Genomic DNA, 7775 nt, shown 5'->3' on the forward strand with positions numbered 1-7775 from the left:
TCAGCTGATTGTACATGAACACTGTTCAAAAAACACTAAAGAACTAATTAAAGAAAAATCCCAATTGTGTTATTACATGTTCATCTGTAGTAGTAGAGGAGTTTGTAGGATGTTTGTTTTCTTTCTTTCTTACCCTCTGTTGAGTCTGGATTCCATTCTGCGCATCTTGAAACAGACCCAGTAACGTTTATTAGAACTGCTAACCTGACCCCGACTTTTACATGGGACTAACCACACCTGACCCCTGCTCTCAGGTTGCACTTCAGAACGGAAGAAGGACTTATGTTCCACACACCTGACTGTTCACACACCTGACTGGTCCAATCTTACCTCCACCTGGTATAATCTTACTGCACAGATGTAAAGCTGACGCAGCCCACACTGATGACAGAAGCGTCCTGGCAACATGGTGGATTGTAAACTCACAAAGTGAAAGAAATCTTCAGAGAGGAGCTTGAACCTGTCGTTTTTTCTGGCGTTTCTGATTGGCCGCTGGATTCGTCTGTGTGACAGTCCTCTGTGGTTGTGATGTTTGGTGTTGACGTGCTGTTGTCATATAGAGGACGGGATCTGTGTTGTCGTCTGAAACCATGTGACGCTGTGTCAAAACACAATTTGACGGCTTGCCGGCTCTCTTTTGTTCAGCAGGTTTAATCTCAGGATCAACATTCTGTCTGCTCTCACATATCGCTGACAGAGTGAATGAAAACTCCAACACAAACAACACAGCAAAAAAAAACAAAACACAAAAAAACATATGTGGGGACTTACTCAGTAACCTACAAAGCAGGAAAAACAAGCTCAAAATGCTCTCACCCTCTGCTCACACAGCTAGAAATGTGTAAAACTTATTTAAATTAAGCATGACATAAACTTTATTCTTCTTTGTTGTGTTGTTGTTGTTTTGTTACTGGTAGTACTGGTAGAGTAGTAGTAGTATAAATCTGCCTGACCTTTAATACTGGATAATTCACTGTCCCAACTTGCTTACATTACTACCTTATGACCTGATTTACCCAGTCATTGGTCAGGCCCACACCTTGCTTACCTCACCTTACTACTCCATCTTGCACTATTGTGACAGCACCAGGTCAAACGTGGACACCCCTTCATTATTTTCTAGTTTTAAGCTGAGCACTGATGTAATTAATGTTATATTTTATTCATTTATTTATTTATTTTTTACCACCTGGTTGTCTTATCATACTTTTCTTTCATAGTTTTTATTGTCTTTCAAAACTTAAAGAGGTGTTGTAAGAGTTTTAATAAATCTGACTTAAAACTATGACAGATGTGTATAATGCCTGAAGAGGAATGACTGAGGCAGTTTATTCTCCTGCAGACGACCGTATGACACAATAACTTCTCTGGGTACTCTGCACCTACGGCGCTGCCTAACAATAAACCTAAATTTAACCAGGGTATTGAAAGAACAAAAATCTGAACAACTAAATTAAGAGGGGGAGACCCGGGACACCTAGTGGACACAATAAAAGCCTCTGCTTCTCACATGCAATTATAACCTGAATTTATTGAGAAAACGCTAAGATCTCAGATCTGCAGTGCTCTCAGGTACACACAGACAGAAAGACACAGCTTACATTTTGACAACTGCCACATCTGGAAACCCTCTTCTTTCTCTTGCCTCCTCCATTGTCCCTCTAATCAGCATTCCGGGTCCATCTGAATTGGTCTTTACTCGTCACAGGGTTCCTTGAACAACGTCAGTATTATTCTGTCCATTCTCAAACATCATATATCATCATCATACGCCATATATTAAACTGATGGATGCACACAAACATAGATTTACACCGGAGACGGACCTACTGCTGACGATCTCAACGATAACTAGGTGACTGGACAGGTGAGTGATGGCAGACAGGTGAGTGATGGGCAGACAGGTGATGATCTGCTGACAGGTGGTGTGTGATGGCTGACAGTTGAGTGATGGCTAAGGTGAGTGATGGCTGGACAGGTTGTTTTGTTAGTATTTGTGGTCTTTGTAGTATCTTATTAAAACTCCACCCCGTGGCGTGTGCACCAGCCCGCCATAGAAACTAAAGGCCGAAGAAAACGAAGTAGACCGGAAGTGACATATGTTTCCGGGGCGCTCGGTTCGTCACGTCGTGTCTTTGTTGGACTTAAGATTATTTAAATAAAAACACTGATATAAAAAAGCGACACATACAACATGTACGGACCAGGACGGAAGGTGAGCGCCGAAACTTATTAAACAACTTAGCTCTGTAGCTCCTGTTAGCTCACCGGGGCTAACGTCACTTCATAGGAAACAAAACCCAGCCAACGGCAGCTAAGCTAACGCGACCCGCCACCTAACATCTAATGAGAGGCTGCAGTGACGACAACACACGAAAGACAAGAACAGAACCGACAGGCAGAGAGAGAGCAGAGGAGAGAGAGACAGACAGGCAGAGACAGAAGGAAGACAGACACAGAGACAGACAGACAGGCAGAGAGAGACAGACAAGAGAGGAGAGAGCCTACACACACACACACACACACAGACCTACCAGACAGACAGGCAGAGACGAGTGAGACAGGACAGGCAAGACCGACAGACCGGCAGAGGACAGACCGACCGGCAGACGAGACAGGACAGGCCGAGAGAGACAAGACAGGCCGAGCGAAGAGAGACCGCCAGGCAGAGAGAGAGAGAGACAGGACACGCAGAGGAGAGAGACAGACACCGAAGAGACCACACCGCGAGAGAAGACACAGAGGAGAGGGACAGGACAGGCAGAGGGACGAGCAGACGCAGAGAGCGACAACAGAAGAGTACAGACCAGCAGAGGAGAGAGACAGACACATGAGAGAGAGGACATACCACACCACACCACAACACACAGACCTACGACCAGACACCGACAGAGCCAGACACAGAGAGAGCCCGACGGCCGAGAAAGAGAGACAGGCAGAGACCCGACCACAGAGAGAACCGAAGGCCGAGAGAGACAGACACATAGAGAGAGAAGAGAGACAGACACAGCGGCGAGCCAGACACAGCGAGAGCAGACACAGAGCGAGGCGGGAGACACATACACAGAGGAGGAGAGACTACACACACAAACACACCACAACCTACAGACAGACATGCAGGACAGACAGGACAGACCCTTGGTCGACAGACCGTACAGACTTTGGCAGGCATGCAGGGGGACTCACATGATTGGTCAGTTAATGAATATTGTTCAGGTCCGTGATGTAAATACCTGTCCATGTTTGTAGTTTGTCAGATTAACCAGTCGATGAGGGACGATGATGAAATCACACCCGATTTGTGGCAGGAAGGCTTGTTGGCTTGTTCATCAGGTAAACTCCCTGGACCTCTTGGCTCACGTCCATGTGCTGTTAGAGAAACCAACAGATTTATTCAGGAAGACGATGGTGATGATCTGCTGCGTGACTCTGCAAGACGTGTCAGGATGTCACTTAGTCCTGTCAGCCGAGGGGAGGAGGAGGAGAAGACCAGAAGAGGAGAGAAGGAGAGAGAGGGGCCAGGAGAGGCGCAGACACAGGAGGGGAGAGAGAGAGTGGAGAGGAGAAGACAGGAGGACAGGAGAGGGCAAAAGAGGGGGGGACAGGCGGGAGAAGACAGGAGGGGAGAGAAGGAGAGGAGAAGACAGGAGAGGGAGAAGACGACAGGAGGGGAGAGGACAGGAGCGGAGAAGCAATGGAGGGGAGAGAGAAAGACAGGAGGACAGGGGAGAGGGCAAGAGGGGGGCCGGAGGAGGAGAATACAGGGAGGGAGAGGCGGAGTAAGGAGAGGAGAAGAGAAGACAGGCGATGAGAAGGCGGAGGGGGAGAGGAGGCGACGATGGGCGTGAGGAGAAGACAGGAGGAGTGGACAGTTGAAGCGTTAGGAAGTACAGTAGTATAGATCCCTCACTGAGTGAAATGAACTGAAGTGTCAACGTGTCTGTCATGGTAAGCCCTGTTTTATCCTCTGTTCTTGACGGCAAGGAGCTTCACTGCTTCCTTTATCTCTTTAGGACACAGGGAGCATTCCTTAGCAAAGGAAAGGAGGAGACCGCTTGCAGAGAGGCGTGTGTGGACATGGCACATACGTGTTGACGTGGGGGGGGGAATGTCACACTCTGATCATTGTGTGTGTTGTGTTGTTGCCTGTTGTTCTCTGCGTTCACACACAGAGTCCAAACTGTTTGGAACTGTTGCCACCGAGTCTGCAGATTCCATGACGTCACTTGCTGATTATGGATCAGAACTTGTTAACGTGTGTGTGTGTGGACAGGAGTCTAAGCGGACCATTCTCACTGTGACACTTTGTTTACCTCATCCTTATATATCCTGCAAAAACACGCAGAAACCAACATCCAACATGGAGCTGTTTTGTTAGTCGTTTAGGACGAATATTTAGGACAGGACTCGGTACCTCTCTCTGTTGTGTTACAGCTCTTATTTGAAGAAGCTCTGTCTGTTGTGTATTACAAGCTCTTATTTTGACGAGAAGGGGTCTGGTGCGGTCAGCCGCTGGATTCGTTCGATGAGTTCATCCAAAATGTCGGTTCAGAGGATCGTGGGAGGATGCTCGCCCATCGACCTGCAGGCTGAAGCTCAAACAACCTCAGGAGAGGTGGAGGACACCGGTGAGGACTGGAATACGTGTTCCATAGCACAGTACATTGTTCCAAACAACAAGAACAGGTTCTGTCATCCACTTTGACCTGTGCTTTGTGTTCAGCCTCGTTACCTGCTGAAGTTTGAGCAGTCTTACCTGTCCAAGCCCACCCACTGGGAGGAGAGACGGAGCTCCGTCCCCCATGATGCCCAATGAGCCCGACTGAGAAACCTCACGTAGGTCTTCCTGTCTCTTTGTTATCTCCTGGTTCTTTGTTATCTCCTGCGTCTCTATTGGTCTCTTTGTTATCTCCTGGTCTCTTTTGCTTATCTCCTGGTCTCTCTTGGTCTCTTTTGTTATCTCCTGGTTCTTTTGTTTATTCCTGGCTCTATTGCGATCCTCTTTGTTATCTCCTGGTCTTCTATTGTCTCTTTTGTTCTTCTCCTGCGTTTCTTTTGTTCTCTTCCTGGTCTCTTTTGTTCTCTCCTGCGTCTCTTTTGGTCTCTCCTGGTCTCTTTTGGTCTCTCTTGGTCTCTTTTGTTTTCTCTTGTCTCTCTTGGTCTTTTTGTTATCTCCTGGTCTTCTCTTGGTTTCTTTTCTTTTCTCTGGTCTTTTTGTTCTTCCTGGTCTCTCTTTTTTTCTGGTCTCCTTTGTTGTCTCTGGTCTCCACCTGCTTACCTCTTGGTCTCTTCTGGTCTCTTTGTTGTCTCTTGGTCTCTCATGGTCTCTCTTGGTCTCACTGTGTTTTACCCCCCCCCAGGTACTCAGCCCCCCCTTTATGCGCCATCAAAAGACCATCATCAAGGTCGGGTGAGGGAGCCAGCGCTGCAGGACTCAGCACCAGGACGACCTTCCTTGGTAAAATTCCCATCATGGGCTTCGCTCCACCTATCCTGTCTGCTGAGCGGCCTGACGGACAGAGATATCTGTGAGTCAACGAGTGTCCCCCTCGACCCTGGAGGTTATTTCCTCATCAATGGCTCGAGAAGGTACGCTCTGACATCAGACGCCACCATTTTATATTATGCTAAGCTAAGCTACTAGAGAGATAGATTGATCTGATTTTCTGTGTTTTCATGTTGATCTAAGATCAGGTTGGTTGGTGCTTTTCCTCTTCAAACTGCTCCCCTGCTGGTTTTCAGGTTGCTCATTGCTCAGGAAAAAAGATGCCACCAAACCCGTGTACGTGTTCGCCCAAAGAAGGACTCAAAGTACGCCCACCCAGGCGAGTGCCCGGTCCTGTTTGGAGACTCGTCCCGTCCCCCAGCACACTCTGGGTAGCATGATGGCCCCACGAGGAGGGACAGTGATCCTGATGTTTACCTGGAAACAGGATACATTAATTGTATAAATGTATGTCTGATCAACTTACTTGATAATTAGGGATGTTACTTTGCTCTCACTGTGGTGGAGGCCTATAATATGCTGCCTGATGTTGCTCGTGTGACTATATATGTTTGCATGCTGTTTTGGTTTTTGGTTTTGTCTGTCCGTTTCTCACGGTTGTATTTGTGATCTAGGGAATCTAAAATCTCCACCACAGGTGATTTTAAACTGCTCGGTGTGCATTTCCTCTGTTCAAAGCTATTTTCTACCGTTGCCTTGTCTTCCCTCATTGTGCTCCGTACCTACGTAGTGACGTTAGTCACGTGACTTGACGTCTGACGTTGAACAAATGAATCACCAAACCAGTGACTGATTTTTTTTTAGGACAACGTCACGACAAAAGAACATCTCCTACTTCTATCGCATTCGTTAAAGAATCGCGTTCATTTTTTCTTTTGTCACCCAGTGAACGTCAGGGCATTTGTACCGCTTTTTTTTTAATCGTGTCACGATGGCCTCGTTCGCTTTACACCTTACTGATTATGATCGTCTCTTTCAGGGCAGGAAGAAGAGTGCGATTGGTCAGAGGATTGTGTCCCCATTGCCCTACATCAGCCAGGAAGTTCCCAATCATCATTGTTGTTTCGACGCGCTGGGTTTCGTGTCAGCCAGAGGGACATCTTGGAACACATTCTCTACGACTTTGACGACCCTGACGATGATGGAGATTGGTCAGTCTGATGATCCGTTAATCAGCAAATAAACACCAAATGATTCCGCTAACACGTTATGGACAGTTTAGAAAGTCGCTGGACATTTTTATGGAACTTTTAAAGGTTTATTATGTGTGTTTAACTATGATGTCAGCAGTGATGGTCACTGTGTTTTCTAGGGTTGAAAGCCATTCTCTGGCCGAAGGTTTGTGATCCAGGAGCAGGAACGTGGCATTGCACTTTAATCGGCTCAGAGGAGGAAGCGAAACCTGGTGTGCCGAAAAGAAAAGAACGAAGAAAGACTCAAATACGGCCAAACGAAGTCCGCAGAAGGAGATGCTGCGCATGTCGGCTTCAGGCGACTTCTGTGGACCAAGAAGGGCTACTTTTAGGGTGAGTCCTACCTACCTCAGGATAACTGTACAGGTGATCTCAGGTTGTCTGTGGGGAGAAGGCTTACTTCTTAGGGTAAGTCGTCCGTTGTGTTGTATTTAACCTGGTGTTGTTACTATGTTATAGGTACATTGGTCCACAGGTTACTGCTGGCGGCTCTTGGCAGGGAGAGCTTTTTGGACGACAGCGATCACTCTGTCCAAGCGGCTGGACCTGCTGCGGACCGCTGTTTAGCTTTCTGTTCAGAGGGTGGGGCTTTGTCCATCACTATTCATCCCCTTAACCAGACTTCACTCCCCGTATACTCAGTACCACACAGGACGTGAATCAGACATTCACTGAAGACATCAAACTGACGTAACATGCTGAAATATTGTCCAATTAAAAACTTACTTTAAAGTAACTTCACTGCCGATTCAGATAAAATCAGGTTGTATCTGCCTGAATTTAAAATATAAACTTATATACATCACAATATAAACAACTTTTTTTCAGCAGTTTAAGAACCGCTGAATGAATCCGGATTTCCGCCCCGAAGTTCATCGGACCGAGGAAAAAAGCTTTCAATCTGGAGCTCGCCATTAAAACCAGAATTTATCTCAGCTGGCCTTCAGTACTCTTTGGCTACCAGGTTTGGATATTTAAAAATAAGTTTATTATTGAATGTTTTTTAGAAAATAAGTTTATGATTTTTGATATATGTTTTGAGTTAAAAATATGTAAAGTTCAGTGTAAATAGTTTA

The 7775-nt window shown here is 46.5% G+C and overlaps 1 pseudogene; it reads left to right on the forward strand.

The window, feature by feature from the left end:
* The first annotated feature begins 1874 nt into the window (after nucleotides 1-1874).
* On the forward strand, nucleotides 1875-6657 carry LOC113745367 (DNA-directed RNA polymerase II subunit RPB2-like; annotated as a pseudogene).
* Nucleotides 6658-7775: the final 1118 nt, after the last annotated feature.

Source organism: Larimichthys crocea, unplaced genomic scaffold (genome assembly GCF_000972845.2).
Source record: "Larimichthys crocea isolate SSNF unplaced genomic scaffold, L_crocea_2.0 scaffold685, whole genome shotgun sequence".
Classification (NCBI taxonomy): domain Eukaryota; kingdom Metazoa; phylum Chordata; class Actinopteri; family Sciaenidae; genus Larimichthys; species Larimichthys crocea.